The 20,829-nt window shown below is 39.7% G+C and overlaps 1 protein-coding gene across 2 annotated transcripts in view; it reads right to left on the reverse strand.

Moving 5' to 3' along the window:
• The window catches only part of LOC141235421 (uncharacterized), a 50,656-nt gene that overhangs the window by 20,330 nt on the left and 9,497 nt on the right, over positions 1 to 20,829 (reverse strand). For both annotated transcript variants that reach the window (XM_073668104.1, XM_073668105.1), the window contains exon 2: positions 11,202 to 11,298. The gene's annotated coding sequence lies outside the window, so the exon portion shown is untranslated. The remainder of the gene's footprint in view (positions 1 to 11,201; positions 11,299 to 20,829) is intronic.

Raw genomic sequence — 20,829 nt, forward strand, 5'->3', positions numbered from 1 at the left:
TATACTTAACAAGAAAGTGTGAAACAACTGAAAATATGTCTTATATGCTAGGTTCTTCAAAGTAGCCACCTTTTTCTTTGATGACTGCTTTGCACACTCTTGGCATTCTCTTGATGAGCATCAAGAGGTAGTCACCGGAAATGGTTTTCACTTCACAGGAGTGCCCTCTCAGGTTTAATAAGTGGGATTTCTTGCCTTATAAATGGGGTTGGAACCATTAGTTGTGTTGTGCAGAAGTCTGGTGGATTCACAGCTGATAGTCCTACTGAATAGACTGTTAGAATTTGTATTATGGCAAGAAAAAAGCAGCTAAGTAAAGAAAAACGAGTGCCCATCATTACTTTAAGAAATTAAGGTCAGTCAGTGCGAAAAGTTGGTCAAACTTTGAAAGTGTCCCCAAGTGCAGTTGCAAAAACCATCAAGCGCTACAAAGAAACTGGCTCACATGAGGACCGTCCCAGGAAAGTAAGACCAAGAGTCACCTCTGCTTCTGAGGATAAGTTTATCCGAGTCACCAGCCTCAGAAATCGCAGGTTAACAGCAGCTCAGATTAGAGACCAGGTCAATGCCACACAGAGTTCTAGCAGCAGACACATCTCTACAACAACTGTTAAGAGGAGACTTTGTGCAGCAGACCTTCATGGTAAAATAGCTGCTAGGAAACCACTGCTAAGGACAGGCAACAAACATAAGAGACTTGTTTGGGCTAAAGAACACAAGGAATGGACATTAGACCAGTGGAAATCTGTGCTTTGGTTTGATGAGTTCAAATTTGAGATCTTTGGTTCCAACCACCGTGTCTTCCTGTCTTCAGTTTCTTCCTGAAAATGATTGAAATCACAAATTCTTTGGTATTATTATCTTCATTTAATTTGTCTTCAATGAAAAAACACAAAAAGAATTGTCCTAAAGCCAAATTGGATATAATTCCACACCAAACCTAAAAAAGGGGGTGGACAAAAGTATTGGCACTGTTTGAAAAATCATGTGATGCTTCTCTAATTCGTGTAATTAACAGCACCTGTAACTTACCTGTGGCACCTAACAGGTGTTGGCAATAACTAAATCACACTTGCAGCCAGTTAACATGGATTAAAGTTGACTCAACCTCTGTCCTGTGTCCTTGTGTGTACCACATTGAGCATGGAGAAAAGAAAGAAGACCAAAGAACTGTCTGAGGACTTGAGAAACCAAATTGTGAGGAAGCATGAGCAATCTCAAGGCTACAAGTCCATCTCCAAAGACCTGAATGTTTCTGTGTCTTCTGTGCGCAGTGTCATCAAGAAGTTTAAAGCCCATGGCACTGTGGCTAACCTCCCTAGATGTGGACAGAAAAGAAAAATTGACGAGAGATTTCAACGCAAGATTGTGTGGATGGTGGATAAAGAACCTCGACTAACATCCAAACAAGTTCAAGCTGCCCTGCAGTCCGAGGGTACAACAGTGTCAACCCGTACTATCCGTCGGCGTCTGAATGAAAAGGGACTGTATGGTAGGATACCCAGGAAGACCCTACTTCTTACCCCGAGACATAAAAAAGCCAGGCTGGAGTTTGCCAAAACTTACCTGAGAAAGCCTAAAACGTTTTGGAAGAATGTTCTCTGGTCAGATGAGACAAAAGTAGAGCTTTTTGGGAAAAAGCATCAACATAGAGTGTACAGGAAAAAAAAAGAGGCATTCAAAGAAAAGAACACGGTCCCTACAGTCAAACATGGCGGAAGTTCCCTGATGTTTTGGGGTTGCTTTGCTGCCTCTGGCACTGGACTGCTTGACCGTGTGCATGGCATTATGAAGTCTGAAGACTACCAACAAATTTTGCAGCATAATGTAGGGCCCAGTGTGAGAAAGCTGGGACTCCCTCAGAGGTCATGGGTTTTCCAGCAGGACAATGACCCAAAACACACTTCCAAAAGCACTATAAAATGGTTTGAGAGAAAGCACTGGAGACTTCTAAGGTGGCCAGCCATGAGTCCAGACCTGAATCCCATAGAACACCTGTGGAGAGATCTCAAAATGGCAGTTTGGAGAAGGCACCCTTCAAATATCAGGGACCTGGAGCAGTTTGCCAAAGAAGAATGGTCTACAATTCCAGCAGAGCATTGTAAGAAACTCATTGATGGTTATCGGAAGCGGTTGTTCGCAGTTATTTTGGCTAAAGGTTGTGCAACCAAGTATTAAGCTGAGGGTGCCAATACTTTTGTCTGGCCCATTTTTGGAGTTTTGTGTGAAATGATCAATGATTTGATTTTTTCTTCATTCTCTTTTGTGTTTTTTCCTTGCAAGCAAATTAAATGAAGATAATAATACCAAAGAATTTGTGATTGCCATCATTTTCAGGAAGAAACTGAGTATTATCTGACAGAATTGCAGGGGTGCCAATACTTTTGGCCACCACTGTAATTCCACATGTGATAATTCATAGTTTTGATGCCTTCAGTGTGAATGTACAATTTTCATAGTCATGAAAATACAGAAAAATCTTTAAATGAGAAGGTGTGTCCAAACTGTTGGTCTGTACTGTATATATATATTTATATATATATATACATATACACTGTATATATACACATACATACATACATACATTTTTTTCACAGGATTTGTCAGCAGAAACATCATAAAAAATATCTTTGGTGGTTTTGCATATTTCCCAAGTTACAAGCAGAGCTAAACTGGGTGTGCTAGAACCCAGTAGCTCTGCCAAGCAGGCAACCATGTCATCCCCTAATCTCTCCAAATAACTGACCAAGTGAAAACAAACACCCCCAGCAGCAGCAGCTCCTTGCCGCTTCCTCTGAGTCCCCATGTGTACCTGCTTCTTCACCCCAGTGTCTGCTGCAGGCACACGGGGACCCTGAGGAGCAGACACAAGGGCTGTATCACCACTCATCTCCTCTTGCAGGCGCACAGTTGCTAATTCTAATTACCACAATAAACCTCATTTCAAGGCAGAAACATTACTGTGTCCAACAGTTATTACATATATCAAACTGAAATAGCTGTTGCAAAAACACCAATTTTTATAAAACATTAAGCTTAAGATTAATAGGGGTGCCCAAACTTTTTCATATAACTGTATGTACAACACTATCACGGAGGTTTTTACTCCTCTGAAAGGTGATACTAGATTTATTAGGTGAGTATTTGGATAGAGCACAATCTGCCAAGATGATGGGCCACGATTTTTCTAAACATTTCCTCATCAAGGAGGCTTGTGAAAACTCTTGATTTTACAGTTGTATTACAGTATTAACACTAGACAATCAGACCCCAAGTCCCTCAAAAAGAAAAAAAAATAAAGTAAAAAAAAAATTTAATTTTTTTTAAAGAATTATAAAAAAAATGTAGAAATTGAAAAACATTTGTGATTTTTCAGCTGCAGCAACTCCGTAAAAAATGCGATAAGTGAACAGAACATGATATCTACCCCAAAATAATATCAATAAACACGTCAGCTCGCCAGGCAAAAAACAATCCCTTACACCGCTCCATTCACTGAAAAATTAAACTAAACAGCTCTTGGAAAATGGCAATATCACTTTTTTTTTTACATAAAGAAGAAGAAAGAGAAGCGCACCTTGTGCAGATCAAACAGGACAAGTAAAGACTGAATGGTGGTATTACTCACCAGAGTGAGTTCATCTCAGGCACAACACTGAGCCAGGTAGCATGTATACTCCAGTTGGCCGCTCCTCCACCCACTGGATCCCGCTGGGAATCCAGGGATATAGTCAGGAAATGGCAAAAATCTTTAATATTTGCCTGAAGAAGGGGCTAGAACAACTCTGAAACGCATAGCAAATAATAAACTTTTAAAAAGTCATTACCTTAGTGGTATTGCGTTTTAAAAATCCTTGGCAGCGCTATTTCCAACAAACCAAATCCCCCATTTTCTGATATTTTTTTTCCAACTTCCAAATTTCATTTCATTAAATAAAAAAATATGTAAGTTTGGTTTTGTTGTAATCGCACTGACCAGGAGAATCAAACTGCTAGGACATTTTACTGCACAATGGATGCCATAAAAACGAAACCCAAAACACTATTGCTGAATTTTCCAGTACATCCCAAGGTAAAATGAAGGCTGTCATTCAAAAGTACAACTCATCCTGCAAAAAATACAACCTCAGATGGCCATGTCAGTGGAAAAATAAAGAAATCTTTTGGCTCTTGGAAGAAAATGAGGAAAACACATAATTGCAAAAATGAAAATTCGCCCTGTTCATAAAGTATTAAACAGAAAACCCACTGGACTGAATAAAGGCCATAACTGGTGTAAAATGCTGGGATCAGAAGAGTAATAAATGCTTCATGTTCAGAAAGTGAACTAAGTCCGTACCTCTGACTTCATGGCGCAGGGGAATATAGATTTGTACAGTCATCCTTTATCTTGTACTTATGTGATCGGGCATCAGATATTGTATTCTCTCTATTATATCCATTTACTCAGCACATTTCTAACCTTATGTTATGGTCTCACATTTTCACTTTATACTGGTGGCTCTGGAATATGACATATTCTTACACGTTTAAACATATTTTTATCTCTTCCCAGGAACCTGGGATCCACCTCCTTCCATTTAGAGATGGACCTCCAGCCACAGGACGATGGATGGAGTAACGTGACCACCATGATGGCGTCAGCATTGCTGGACTGCTACAAGAATACTGTCAGTGCCAGGCTCTTTCATCCATTAAATTGGCTGTGTAATGTATAAACTTGATTTCTTTATGAAATGTCCTAAAATATGAGTATCTCCTGTTATACTGTAGCCTCCACCACTCCACACTATGGAGCGTATCCTGAGGACCGCTGAGGACCGTGTAAGTGACAGCAACAGATAACACACCGTGACGTATCTATGAATCCAGACGCCCATATTTATCAGGCACAAAACATGCATCAGTTTATTTGGCATTATCACTAATCTACACAGAACCAAAACCAAACATATATAGAACCAGAACCCCAGCCTGACCCCAGAATAAGTGGAAGTGCCCCCTTACCTGCCTCAGAATAAGTGGAAGTACCCCCTCACTTAGCCCCAGAATAAGTGGAAGTGCCCCCTCACCTACCCCCAGAATAAGTGGAAGTGCCCCCTCACCTACCCCCAGAATAAGTAGAAGTGCCCCCTCACCTACCCCCAGAATAAGTAAAAGTGCCCCCTCACCTACCCCCAGAATAAGTAAAAGTGCCCCCTCACCTACTCCCAGAATAAATGGAAGTGCCCCCTCACCTACCCCCAGAATAAGTGGAAGTGCCCCCTCACCTACCCCCAGAATAAGTAGAAGTGCCCCCTCACCTACCCCCAGAATAAGTAAAAGTGCCCCCTCACCTACTCCCAGAATAAATGGAAGTGCCCCCTCATCTACCACCAGAATAAGTGATAGTGCCCTCTCTCATACCCCCAGAATAAGTGGAAGTACCCCCTCACCTACCCCCCGAATAAGTGGAAGTGCCCCCTCACCTACCCCCAGAATAAGTGGAAGTTCCCCCTCATCTACCCCCAGAATAAGTGGAAGTGCCCCCTCACTTACCCCCAGAATAAGTGGAAGTGCCCCCTCACCTACCCCCAGAATAAGTGGAAGTGCCCCCTCACCTACCCCCAGAATAAGTGGAAGTGCCCCCTCACCTACCCCCAGAATAAGTGGAAGTACCCCCTCTCCTACCCCCAGAATAAGTGGAAGTGCCCCCTCACCTACCCCCAGAATAAGTGGAAGTGCCCCCTCTCCTACCCCCAGAATAAGTGGAAGTGCCCCCTCTCCTACCCCCAGAATAAGTGGAAGTGCCCCCTCACCTACCCCCAGAATAAGTGGAAGTGCCCCCTCTCCTACCCCCAGTATAAGTGGAAGTGTCCCCTCTCCTACCCCCAGAATAAGTGGAAGTGCCCCCTCACCTGCCCCCAGAATAAGTGGAAGTGCCCCCTCACCTACCCCCAGAATAAGTGGAAGTGCCCCCTCACCTACCCCCAGAATAAGTGGAAGTGCCCCCTCTCCTACCCCCAGAATAAATGTAAGTGCCCCCTCTCCTACACCAAGAATAAGTGGAAGTGCCCCCTCACCTACCTCCAGAATAAGTGGAAGTGCCCCCTCTCCTACCCCCAGAATAAATGGAAGTGCCTCCTCTCCTACCCCCAGAATAAGTGGAAGTGCCCCCTCAGCTACCCCCAGAATAAGTGGAAGTGCCCCCTCTCCTACCCCCAGAATAAGTGGAAGTGCCCCTCACCTACCCCCAGAATAAGTGGAAGTGCCCCCTCTCCTACCCCCAGAATAAGTGGAAGTGCCCCCTGCCCTACCACCAGTATAAGTGGAAGTGCCCCCTCTCCTACTCCCAGAATAAGTGGAAGTGCCCCCTCTCTTACCACCAGAATAAGTGGAAGTGCCCCCTCTCCTACTCCCAGAATAAGTGGAAGTGCCCCCTGCCCTACCACCAGAATAAGTGGAAGTGCCCCCTCTCTTACCACCAGAATAAGTGGAAGTGCCCCCTCTCCTACTCCCAGAATAAGTGGAAGTGCCCCCTGCCCTACCACCAGAATAAGTGGAAGTGCCCCCTCTCCTACCCCCAGAATAAGTGGAAGTGCCCCCTCACCTACCTCCAGAATAAGTGGAAGTGCCCCCTCACCTACCTCCAGAATAAGTGGAAGTGCCCCCTCTCCTACCCCCAGAATAAGTGGAAGTGCCCCCTCACCTACCCCCAGAATAAGTGGAAGTGCCCCCTCACCTACCCCCAGAATAAGTGGAAGTGCCCCCTCTCCTACTCCCAGAATAAGTGGAAGTGCCCCCTCTCCTACCCCCAGAATAAGTGGAAGTGCCCCCTCTCCTACCCCAGCATATATTGCTCATGTCATCTAAGTGATGTCTGATCTTTCTAGCTCTTCAGGAACCTGTTCAGGACAGAGATCACCCTGGAGGAGGTAAGAGCCTCACATCTACATGATAAGACATTCCTCACAGGAGCAGGGGAACATCAGCTCACACTGAGGTCGGGTGCACAGAAGTGTATGCAAATCATCCGGTTACACCCAAAAAAATATGATGATTTTTCATCTGTATTGTCATCTATATGTCCATTTTTATTCACATCCATATGCAATCCATAAGTTCATTCTCACACACATAAGCGGAATTTAATACATAATAAAGATCAAATACAGTTTCCTATCTTTATTATTGTAACATATCTGTGAAATCACATGACATAAGGATGATAACTCGTATGTGATCGATCTGTTACACTCATTGCCCTATAATGGGTGAGGCTGATCCAGAATAGCAATCACAGTAGTGCATGCTGGGACCATCAGTCCGTGAGTAAAAATGTTCAGGTCAACAACCTCGTAGACTTGAACTGGTCCTTGTGCTGTCTGTATGCTATTAGTTTTGCAAGACTAAGTTCACACAAGAATATGCAAAAATATCGTCCGATTTTCATCCTGAAAAGCAGATACTTTTTATCTCAATTTTCTTCCGTGCGGCATCGATATTTATACTTCAGTTTTGAAAATTTACAAGATGAAATCCAGTTTCTTATGTTAAAGAATTGTTTGTATCCATAAAAATCTTACGCTATATGGATGACCCATATGGGATCCAATTTTTTTGCACAGCCATAGACTTGAATAGGCGAGTCTCATCCGACCTATGGAAGAAACTAATGGACGCTGAGATGTTTTACAAGTGGAGATTCAGTCCATGAAAAAAACAATGAAACAAAATAAACGCTCCTATGAACTAGTGGAATCACATTGGTCCTCGTGCCGTCCGTGTGACGTCAGTTTTTTCATGGACATCACTCAGACCGATAATAAAGTTGTGTGGACTCGGCCTGACGTTCAGGGGCTGTGGCTGTTTTGTCACAGCGCTCTGCTATTTTTGCTGGCAGAAACGATGCAGATCTGAAGAAATCCTTAACCTCAGTAACAAAAGCAGTAATTTTCCAGATCCCACCAATATTTGATGAGGAATTTGGCACAGATACAGAGGGGAAAATAAGTATTTGATACACTGCTGATTTTGTAAGGTTTCCCACCTACAAAAAATGGAGAGGTCTGTAATTTTTATTGTAGGTACACTTCAACTGTGAGAGACAGAATCTTAAAAAATCCAGAAAATCACGTTCTATGATTTTTACATAATTAATTTGCATTTTATTGCATGAAATAAGTATTTTATGAAATAGAAAAACAGAACTTAATATTTGGTACAGAAACCTTTGTTTGCAATTACAAAGGTCAGACGTTTCCTGTAGTTCTTGACCAAGTTTGCAGACACTGCAGCAGGGATTTTGGCCCACTCCTCCATACAGATCTTCTCCAGATCTTTCAGGTTTTAGCTCTGTCGCTGAATAACATTGAGTTTCAGCTCCCTACAAAGATTTTCTATTGGGTTCAGGCCTGTAGACTGGCTAGGCCACTCCAGGACCTTGAAATGCTTCTTACGGAGCCACTGTTTAGTTGCCTGGGCTGTGTATTTCATGTCCTTGTCATGCTGGAAGATCCAGGAATGACCCATCTTCGATGCTCTTACTGAGGGAAGGAGGTTGTGGTCCAAAATTTTGCGATACATGACCCCATCCGTCCTCCCTTCAATCATCAATATGGTGCAGGCGTCCTATACCCTTTGCAAAACTGTCCCAAAGTATGATGTTTCCTCCACCATTCTTCATGATTGGGACAGTGTTATTGGGGTTATAATCATACTTCCTCCTCTAAGCGCGGCGCGTGGAGTTGATATCAAAAAGTTTTATTTTGGTCTCATCTGACCACATGACCTTCTCCCATGCCTCCTCTGGATCATCTAGATGGTCATTGGTGAACTTCAAACAAGTCTAGACAAGTGCTGGCGTGAGCAGAAGGACCTTGTGTGATCTGCAGGATTTTAATCCATGACGGTGTAGTGTGTTACTAACGGTAATGTTTGAGACTGTGGTCCCAGCTCTCTTCAGGTTATTTACCAGGTCCTCCCCTGTAGTTCTGGGCTGATTTCTGACCTTTTTCAGAATCATCTTTACCCCACAAGGCGAAATCTTGCATTGAGCCCTAGACCGAGGAAGATTGACAGTCATCTTGTGTTTCTTCCATTTTCTAATAATTGTGCCAACAGTTGTTGCCTTCTCAACAAGCTGCTTGCCTATTGTCTTATAGCCCGTCCCAGCCTTGTGCAGGTCTAAAATTTAATTTTGCCCCTGGTGTCCTTAGCCAGCTCTTTGGTCATGGCCATGGTGGAGAGGTTGGGGTGTGATTGATTGTGTGGACAGGTGTCTTTTATACACGTAACAAGTTCAAAAATGTTCAATTAATACAGGTAATGAGTGCAGAGTAGGAGGGCTTCTTAAAGAAAAACTAACAGGTCTGTGAGAGCCAGAATTCTTGCTGGTTGGTAGGTGATTAAATACTTATTTTCATGCAATAAAATACAATTCAGTTTTTTGAAAATCATACAATGTGATTTTCTGGTTTTTAATTTTAGATTCTGTCTCTCACAGGTGAAGTGTATCTACGATAAAAATTACAGACCTCTCCATTCTTTGTAAGTGGGAAAACTTGCAAATTCGGCAGTGTATCAAATACTTATTTCCCCACTGTATATGATAATGTATAATGTGCAGTGGGAGGGCAGATACATATAAAGAATGAGACCCGATTTGGCTATTAATAAAAATGTTTGTAACAGAAACCACATGAGTCGAGTTCTTTCAGATCTGTTACTAGAAAACAGATTATTAGTAATTTATGTTTTTATTTCCTCATTGCAATAGATAAGACACTATGGATTACGGATCACCGAACACCACGTAAGTGATATGAGCAATTCATATCATTAAAGTGTATTCCAACTGTACAGCAGAGATATAAGTACACAGGGGAAAATGTATCAAAATGAGTGGTTTACGCACCAGTCGTGATCCAGTGCTGGAGTAAGATGTATCAAATTCATCTTTCATCGCCTATGCCAAATATGTGTATTTTTGATTTTTTTATTGTATTATTTTGAATGGGGCTAAAGGGGGTGATTTGAATTTTTATCTTTTTTTAAACTTTTTTAATATTTCTAAAACCATTTTTTTTACTTTTCATTTGCTTTTATAAACTCCCTAGGAGACTTGAAGCTGCGATCATCTGATTGCTTGTGCTACACATAACAGAGCTGCAGCCCTGCTATGTGTAGCAAAAATGATCATCTGCTATGAGCGCTGGCCACTGAGCGGCGCTCATAGCAGACGGGCAATGACCAACCACAAGGGTCTCCTGCAGACCCCGGTGTCATGCCAACTCATTGGCGCCCCGTGGTCATATGACAGAGGCTCTGATGGGTGGAGCTGATGGGCGCTTATGGCACGGGCATGTTAAATGCCGCTGTCAGCGATTGACAGTGGCATTTAACATATTAACAGCCGCGGTTTGATCGTAATCCCACCCGTGGCTGTTAGGAGCACTTGACAGATGATCAAATCAGCGATCATATGCCTGAAAAGATGCGGGCTCAGCACCAGACCCCGCATCAAAGATTATTCACTTAGGTCACTCCGCTCTGTGTTATGTACAAAAAGTAATGTTCTGAAAAATCTAAATTGCAACATATTAGGCAATTGATGGAAAGGGCACAACATTATATATATATATATTTGTGTGTCTACAATTTATGGTACATGAAGCATAAACCAACTGCATCAAAGCTAGAATATAAAAAAAAATCACAAATACACAGAGAAAAACACCAATAATATCATAGTGCAGATCTGAGAGCGCCCAAACATTCACCCAATACAATTTCTAATTTTATTCTTTTCTTCTATAAGGATCAGGATGCGGAAGGATATGACGACGATGACGGGGTAAGAGCCCCATTGGCACCATAGTCTACACAAGTGCTTCCTTACCTATGGCCCTGCAGGCATCTCTAAGCTATACCTCCTAGTATGCAATAATATCAGGAATTAATAAAATGGTTGAAATTAAAGGGGTTGTTAAGCCCAGGTGTAATTTTCAGCAGAATGCAGAATCCGAACAGTATGTAATGTTCTACTGACATGACCAATTATATGCAAATCACATAGTTTTGGTCACATGACAACTGCTTGATCCGGCACGCGTAGCTGAATCCTGACAGTGTGTTAGGATACAATGCTTTATGAAAATTCCACCAAGGCTACACAAGCCCTTTACAGTATCAAAAAAAAATACAAACAAACTAATTCTTACCTGTTGTATTGCAGCCTATCTACATGAAGCTGGATCAAGGCATCAGGATCCCAGAGGAAGACGTAAGTGATTATACAGCGTGTATCTTCATACTGAACTGAAAGGACATGATTTACATTAGCATCATGTAGAGGAAAAAAACTGGAAATGCCCTTATATTTGGTTATAGTAGTTATATACAGATCCCCATCACTACACGTAGTATTTATACCTACACACAGCTGGTTATATATCAGTATCTCCCCCATCTCTCAGCTGATGCACTTCTTAGCCCCTCGGATTATTACACATACAGAACGGCTCCAGGTCACAGGCCCTGATTCATCATTGCCTTTGCGCCTGTTTTTTGACTACTTTTGTGTGTTTAGCTTCTTTTTTATTTTGCATATTATTCGTTATTTTCTTTGAGCCTTTTTTGAAGTCTATTTTTTATGTGCTTCTCTGTTTTTGTTTTCCGCTTTGTGGCGAGAGTCTGGTAATTCCAGATGTTTTATCCTGATTCATCAATTGAAACCTTTTCAAAATTTGCTACAACTTTACTTCAGTCCAACCATTGTTGTATTTTAAGTAAGCCAGTATTGAGTGCAATTTTTAGCGCCAAAAGTGACAAAAAAAAGTTCAAGACAAAGAGAAAACCCATTTTTAACTTTATACCAAATTCATGTATCTTGTTCACCATTCTGACATACTTGACACCAAAAAGGCATTTAGTTTATTATTATTAGTTATTTATTATCTTTATTGTGTTCATAGGAGCAAGAGACAGAGCATATTCCACCAGAAGACGTCACTACGACAGTAGAGGAAGAACCTGTCTCAGGAGAAAGCAGCACAATTACAGAGGAGGAGGAGGAGGGGGAGGAAACAACCTGCTGCGCCTGGCCCTACATTCCATCAAGAAGGATGATGAGAACAGCAAGGGCCAGGATTGCCTCCTTCATAAACAATCTGTTGAGATAAGGCTAAGTATAGGTTAAATATAGGTAAGAAATTATAAGTATATTATTCAAAAAAAATTTAAAAATAAGAAAAAAAGTATAAGTATAGGTAAGCTAGTATAAGCATAGGTAAAAAAAGGATAAATTAATTAAAAAAGGATAAAAATAGATAGAAAAGGATATACATAGGTAGGAAACGATAAGTTTAATTAATCAAATAAGAAGTGGTCTTCAGCACCTAACCATTAAGCAATAGGATTCAGGCGGTGCAGTGCTTTATAAAGTAATTGAGTATCCAATATGCAGAAAAGAAGAAAATGTAGCGCTCACCAACTTCCTTAAGAACAGCCTTTTAATGCAAATAGCAGGACATAGGAGCGGCGTGCAGTGGGTGTGGGGGATCAGAGGACGACGGCCGTTTCGTGTCTTAGCTGACACTTCCACGGGTCCAGAGTGAGGGATGTTGTGTAACTTCTTCCTTTTTAGGGCTGTGCAACAGTACATGTCAATACATACACAATGTAAAAAAATACATTAAAATTCAGTTCTAAAATTTAAATCACAGAAACACTGATAGATCTATTCTATCGTTTAGACCTAATAGGCCCTGGGCTGATGCATTTATGATCCATTTAGCCTCTCTCCTTAATAGATATTTGTTATGGTTCCCACCTTGCGGTGAATATCTTACTTGTTCAAGACCTGCGAATCGCAATATTTTGGGATCTGCTCCATGGCATTCCTTTATATATGTTTGATCAAATTAGGAGAGTCTTTATTAGTATATATAGAACGAAAATGTTCACGGATGCAGATAAGCAAGAGTCGAATGGTTTTACCATTATTATAAAAATGACAGGGACAGAAAATTACATAAATTACATTGTTTGTTGTACAGGAAATAAAATCAGATACTTTATGGGTAATAGGTCCTATTCTCAGCGGATTTTCAGTTACATGATATTGACAAAAAGAACAATGGCCACATTTAACTTTGCCTCTTAAATTTTGCCTATCCAGCCAGTTGTTATTATTTGCGGACATCCTATGTCTAACTAAAATATCACCCAAATTATGACATCTCCTATAGGAGAATAGTGGTTTTCTTGTTGCCGTCTCCTTTTAATCCTTATCCTCCTCTATTATATGCCAATTCCTTTTGATTGCGGTGTGTATAATGTCATCCATAAAACCCTGTTTAAATGGGAATATAAATCTGCGATTATCTGTGTTAGGTGTTTTGAATTTGTTTTTTTCCCTTGGAGTAATTCTTGTTCATTGATGGCATTCACTTTGTGAAGAGCAGATTCAGAGCTACAGAAGGATATCCTCTTCTTATAAATCGGTGTGTGAGCTCTTTAGCTTGTTTTTAAAAATTCCCTTTGTCATTATTTATCTTCTGCAAATATTGGCTATATGGTAACCCTAATTTGATGTGCTACTGATGTGCACTGTTATAGTGTAACAGGGTACTTGTAGGTTTTTTATATGCCCCTGTGCAGATTTGCCCATTTTCTACTTGTAATTTTACGTCAAGGAATTCCAAAGAATCCCCACCATACATTGATGTAAAACGCATATTCTCAGAATTAATGTAATTTAAGTAATCCACAAACCTAAAAATCCTCTTTTGTACCTGCCAATACTATTAAAAATGTCATCCACATATCTTAAATTGCTTTTATGTATTTCAAATAGGGGTTTCGATTGTGCTTATGTATTTGCTCTCATAATGGGCTAAAAATAAATTTGCAAAAATGCATGCTGAAGGCGTGCCCATCGCTGTACCTGGTTTTTGAACATACCATTTTTCCATAAACTTAAATGCATTGTGTGAAAGCATGAGGTCAAGAGCTTCTGATATAAAATAAATAAAGGTTTGGCTCTTATTCATATTTTTAAGAATATTTTGAATTACCTCTATACCCAATTTTTGGAGGATATTTGTATACAAATTTTTAACATCGATAGAGTTGAGGGTGAAGTCCTCCTGCCATTCAGCATCATTAATGGCTCTTAAGACCTACCCTGTATCCTTTATATACGATGGTATATTTGGTAAAGAGAGGTTTTAAGAGCCAATCCAAATATTTGAAGAGGGGTTCTGTGATCAACCCTACCCCAAACACTATGGGTAGCCTGGGGAACAGTGGAATTCTTGAGAGCCATTAATGATATTGAATGGCAAGAGGACTTCACCCTCACCTCTATCGATGTTGAAAGTTTGCATACAAGAATCCCACAAAAATTATAGAGGAAATTCAAAATATTCTTCAAAATACCAATACGAACCAAACCTATATTAATTTTATATCAGAAACTCTTGATGTCATGCATTTAAGTTGATGGAAAAATGGTATGTTCAAAAAACAGGTACAGCGATGGGCACGCCTACAACATACATTTTTGCAAATTTATTTTTAGCCCATTATGAGAGCAAATAAATAACCACAATCGTAAACTCGATTGTAATACATAAAAACGTATTTAAGATATGTGGATGATATTTTAATAGTATTGGCTGGTAAAAAAGAAGATTTTTTATCTTGTGTTGATTACTTAAATGACACTAATTCTGAGAACGTCATCAATGTATGGCGGGGATTCTTTGGAATTCCTCAACGTAAAATTACAAGTAAAAAAAATCTGCACATGCATATAAAAAACCTACAAATACCCTGTTACACCATACAGTATACATCCACAGCACACCAAATTAGGGTTACCATATAGCCAATATTTACGTCTGCGGAAGATAAATAATGACCAAAGGAATTTTAAAAAACAAGCTAAAGAGCTCACACACCGATTTATAAGAAGAGAGTATCCTTCTGTAGCTGTAAATTCAGCTCTTAACAAAGTGAATGTCATCACTGAACAGGAATTACTCCAAGGGAAAAAACCCAAATTCAAAACTCCTAACACAGAGAATCGCAGATTTGTATTCACATTTAAACCCGCTTCTATGGATGACATTATACACACCGCAATCAAAAGGAATTGGCATATAATAGAAACTGATAAGGATTTAAAGGGGATAGCAATAAAAAAATGACTATAGGAGATGTCATAATTTGGGTGACATTTTAGTTAGAGATAGGATGTCCGCAAATAATAGCAACTGGTTAGATAGGCACAATTTAAGAGGCAATGTTAAATGTGGCCATTGTTCTTTGCCACATTTGGCAAAGTAATGTGATTTATGTAATTTTCTGTCCCTGTCATTATTATATTGATAAAACCATTCGACGCTTGTTTATCTGCATCCGTGAACATTTTCACTTTACTGTATATATACTAATAAAGGCTCCCTTACTTTGATCAAACATATACAGGAATGTCATAGAGCAGATCCCAAAATATTGTGATTCGCAGGTCTTGAACAAGTAAGACATCCACCGCAAGATGGGGACCATAACAAATATCTATTAAGGAGAGAGGCTAAGTGGATCATAAATGCATCAGCACAGGGCCCATTAGGTCTATTCTATCAGTGTTTCTGTGATTTAATCTTTATAACTGAATTTTAACTTATCTTTTTTACAATGTATATGTATTGAAGTGTACTCTTGCACAGCCCTAAAAAGGAAGCAGTTATACATCATCCCTCACTCTGAACCCGAGGAAATGTCGGCTAAGAAGCGAAACGGCCGTCGTCCTCTGATCCCCCGCACCCACTGCACGAAGCTCCCATGTGCCGCTATTTGCATTAAAAGACTGTTTTTAAGGAAGTTGGTGAGTGCTACATTTTCCTCTATTGATTATATACAACCAAGGTAAATACAGAAAACACTAAGGGCCAATACACATTAAAACCAGAAAAAGTGCACATAGCAGTCGAACCCAGTCGTAAAGACTCACCAAATATTATCAAACAAATGTAGAAATAATGCAAGCTCCTTTACTATAAAAGTAAGGGGCGGGTATATATGATGATAGACTCCCCCACCTGAGTAGATGTACCTAGACACAGCCTATATAATGAAAAAGGCACAGGCGGGTATATAATGAACAACGCCCCACATACATATGTCAGAATCCAAACCCATGTATTACCTCAAGGAGCCACAGGCCGGGACCAAAGCGCTGCACACGTCCCCCGATGCATGTTTCGGTGTGGAGCCTTTCTCAAGGGATACTAAATACTACTACATGCTAGCTATAAATAGGGAAGCACCGCTAATAGCAAGCCAATAGCATCGCGTGCGCCTCCCTCCTCCACCACGCCCATTCTGGAGATTGTATTGTCATGGGTACTATGGGCGTCTGCCCATAGTGCTCCACGCAGTACCAAATATGACGTAAACCACCTCACCCAAAGTTTTGGCTAGTATGCTCGAAAAGTGTAGTGTTCATGCCTGATATGACGCAGAGCGCGTCACTGTAACGAAGATACATGATGGCGTGGACCTCATGATGCCAAAGGCCGGCATGCATTTTGGGACCCTGACACCTCTGCGTACGGGCATCACGCACAAAAATCATCAATGGGATCAGGCCAGGGACACAGATATATATCTCAGGGACAGGGGGAGGAGGAAAAAAATCAAAACAATAAAAAACATACAGTCTCCACATAATACAACATAATATGTTAATTACAACACATTAAGACAATTTTTCACATAAAAACATAATGTTTGATACCCACAGATCACAACTTGCAAGAAAATGAAAACACATACATGAAGCACAATAAAGTACCCATATATAAAGCACATCCCGATATATATTCATATTGCACCTAGAAGGATAATAAAAAAATTAAAAATACCCCAACATGACATAACTGGCAACCAATCACACCATATAAATAGACGTTATCCCATCGTAACCATATTATATTATAATTCATGTATAATCCTAATCACATTGCCACATGTGTCATATGGATTCACGATACATTACCCTCAAAAATATATCCATAGGCTGGATCACCTACCCACAAAGAATAACTATTAATACAGCTACAATTACTTTAACATAGGAGATTGTCCCTTATAGATCCATCCATGACACAGAATTCTTGAATAGTCAAGGATCAATTGTAGCAGGAGAGATCCAAAGCCGATAGATGTGTATCAGAACAGATGTAGCCCATTTCCTGCAATATTCACCATATGGTGGAAGCAGATATCATCATGGAGACTATATTCATAAAGGTGTTCCATCCACAGCAGGTAAGTGTAATATAATTAGCATAAGACCTAAAACAATATATGACAACAAGAAGAAATTAAAATCATATAAAAATATATACCATAAAATGTGTAAACCCAGATGACAAATAGGTAAAACAGCAAGCCACGGATCACAAAAATAGGACAAACTAAGGTTTTTGTTAAGCCCAGAAATATGCAATGTTTTCAGGATCCAAATCCATCAGGATTCCAATTGCTCGAAACGTTGTAATATGGGACCTCCACGTATGTTTGCCTCAATAGCTTCAATGTCTCTAACCCTCAAAAGCCTTGCATTGCTTTGATGATAGAGTTTAAAATGGTGCGGGATGGTCTTCAACATGGATGCGTCCGTGTGCGGCCATTATACCCAAAACATGCTCACAAACTCTTACTTTGAACTCGCCAATTCAAAGTAAGAGTTTGTGAACATGTTTTGGGTATAATTGCTGCAGCTGACCACACGGATGCATCCATGTTGAAGACCATCCTGCACCATTTTAAACTCTATCATCAAAGCAATGCGAGTCTTTTGAGGGTTAGAGGCATTGATGCAATTGAGGCGAAGATACATGGAGGCCCCATTTCACAATGTTTCGAGCAATTGGAATCCTGATGGATTTGGATCCTGAAAACATTGCATATTTCTGGACTTAACAAAAACCTTAGTTTGTCCTATTTTTGTGATCCGTGGCTTGCTGTTTTACCTATTTGTCATCTGGGTTTACACATTTTATGGTATATATTTTTATATGATTTTAATTCCTTCTTGTTTTCATATATTGTTTTAGGTCTTATGCTAATTATACTACACTTAATTGCTGTGGATGGAACACCTTTATGAACATAGTCTCCATGATGATATCTGCTTCCACCATATGGTGAATATTGCAAGAAATGGGCTACATCTGTTCTGATACACATCTATCGGCTTTGGATCGCTCCTGCTACAATTGATCCTTGACGATTCAAGAATTCTGTGTCATGGATGGATCTATACGGGACAATCTCGTATGTTTTAGTAATTGTAGCTGTAGTAATAGTTATTCTTTGTGGGTAGGTGATCCAGCCTATGGATATATTTTTGAGGATAATGTATCGTGAATCCCCCTATATGACATATAAGGCAATCTGACTAGGATTATACATGAATTATAATATAATATGGTTGTGATGGGATACCGTCTATTTATATGGTGTCATTGGTTGCCAGTTATGTCATGTTGGGGTATTTTTGATTCTTTTATTATCCTTCTAGGTGCAATATGAATATATATCGGGATGTGCTTTATATGTGGGTACTTTATTGTGCTGCATGTATGTGTTCATTGGCTTTGTATTATTTCTATGCGTTTTCCTTTTCTTGCAAGTTGTGATCTGTGGGTATCAGACATTATGGTTTTATCTGATACATTATCTTAATGTGTTGTAATTAACATATTATGTTGTATTATATGGAGACTGTATGTTTATTATTGTTTTATTTTTTTCCTCCTTCCCCTGTCCCTGAGATATATGTGTGTCCCTGGCCTGATTCTATTGATGATTTCTGTGTGCGGTGCTTGTACGCAGAGGTGTCACGGTCCTGATATGCATGCCGGCCTTTGGCATCATGAGGTCCTCGTCTGTGAGTGACTTTGATGCCGACATCGTCATGTATCTTGGTTACAGTGACGCGCTCTGCGTCATATCAGGCAGGCGCACTACACTTCTCGGGCATACTAGCCGGAACTTTGGGTGAGACAGTTTACGTCATATAAGGTAGTGCATGTAGCACTATGGGTAGACGCCCGTAGTACCTATGACAATACAATCTCCTGAATGGGCGTGGTGGTAGAGGAGGCGCACGCGATACTATTGGTGTGCTATTAGCGGTGTTCCTTGTTTATAGCTGGCATGTGGTAATATTTAGTATCCCTTGAGAAACACCGAAACGTGCGTCAGGGGACATTTGCAGGGTGGTGGTCCCGGTCTGTGGCTCCTTGAGGTAATACATAGGTTTGGATTCGGACTCTCATTCAACATATGTATGTGGGGGGTTGTTCATGATATATTATATAGGCTGTTTCTAGGTACATCTACACAGGTGGGGGAGTCTATCATCATATATACCCGCCTCTTTTATAGTTTAGAAGCTTACATTATTTCTACATTTGTTTAATAATATTTGGTGAGTTTTTATGACTGGGTTCACTGCTATGTGCACTTTTTCTGGTTTAAAAATGTGTATTGGCCCTTAGTGTTTTCTCTATCTACCTTGGTTGTAAATAATTAATAAGGTATTTTCTACATATTGGATAAGTATATTTAAAATTTAGTAAAAATAAGAAAAAAAGAATAAAGTATAGGTAAGTAAGGATAAGTATACAGAATTTTTTTTTAAAAAAAAGATAAGTATAGATAGAAAAGAATAAATATAGGTAAAGTAGGATAGATTTAGTTAAATGTAGGTAAGAAAGGATTATATTTAAAATTCAATAAAAAAGCAAAAAATTTATAATTATAGGTAATAAAGGATAAGTATAGCTAAATATAGAAAAAAATAATAAGCATAAGTAAGAAAGAAAAAGTATTGGTAAGTATTGGTAAGCAGGTATAAATATACGTAAATATAAAAAGAAAGGATAAGTTTAAGTAAGGATAAGTGTAGGAAAGATAGGTTAAGTATAGGTATGAAAGAATAAGTGTAGGTAAGTATAGGAATGAAGTATAAGTATAGGTAAATATAGGTAAGAAAGTAAAATGTAGGTAAATATATGTAAGAATGAATAAGTATATTTAAAATTCAGTAAAAAAATCCTAAATAGATATAGAGATAAGATAGGAATATATGCATTAGATATGTATTAAATTTTTAATGTAAAAGGTTTGACAGGGCCCCATCCAGTGCTGATGCAGCAGTGAACCAGGGATTAGCCGATCGCCAGTACTTGGGGTCAGGAAGGAATTTTTCCCCTGTAATTGGGGTTGTTTTGCCTTCCTCTGGTTCACATCCTTTTTATGCAGTAAATCTTATAAATGGCACTGGATGATTAAAATAAAATAAATTTGATAATAGATAAGAATAAAAATGATTAATCTCTATTCCTTGTGTCTGTGTCTTTTTTGTATGCTGTTCATTCTGCTGAGACTAATATTTTAATTTTGGACTGCCGTAGTGAATATTACAAATGGCAAAGAATTAAGAGTTAATCGTATTTTGTTTTTTTGCTGGGAGTTGGGTCACATGATCTCGCTGTCGATTTTTCCCATCATGACAATGATATTATGGCCATCTGTCATATGGTTTTCCCAGACTAATGTCACTGCCCCAGTATGCACCAGATCATCAATCACATGTTGTACATGGGTTAGTGCTAACATCATTAGCTACTGCTCTTTACCCCAAGTGCAATCTCTCTACACTAAAGTCTCTGCATATCACAAATCATGTAGAGGATGATCAGATTTTATAGTCACTGTACTAACCCCACAGTAGCACCAAACTGTGCACCATTTCAGTAGCCTCAA

The sequence above is a fragment of the Phyllobates terribilis genome, unplaced genomic scaffold, assembly GCF_046119375.1.
Source record: "Phyllobates terribilis strain yellow unplaced genomic scaffold, ASM4611937v1 Scaffold_659__1_contigs__length_869699, whole genome shotgun sequence".
NCBI lineage: Eukaryota > Metazoa > Chordata > Amphibia > Anura > Dendrobatidae > Phyllobates > Phyllobates terribilis.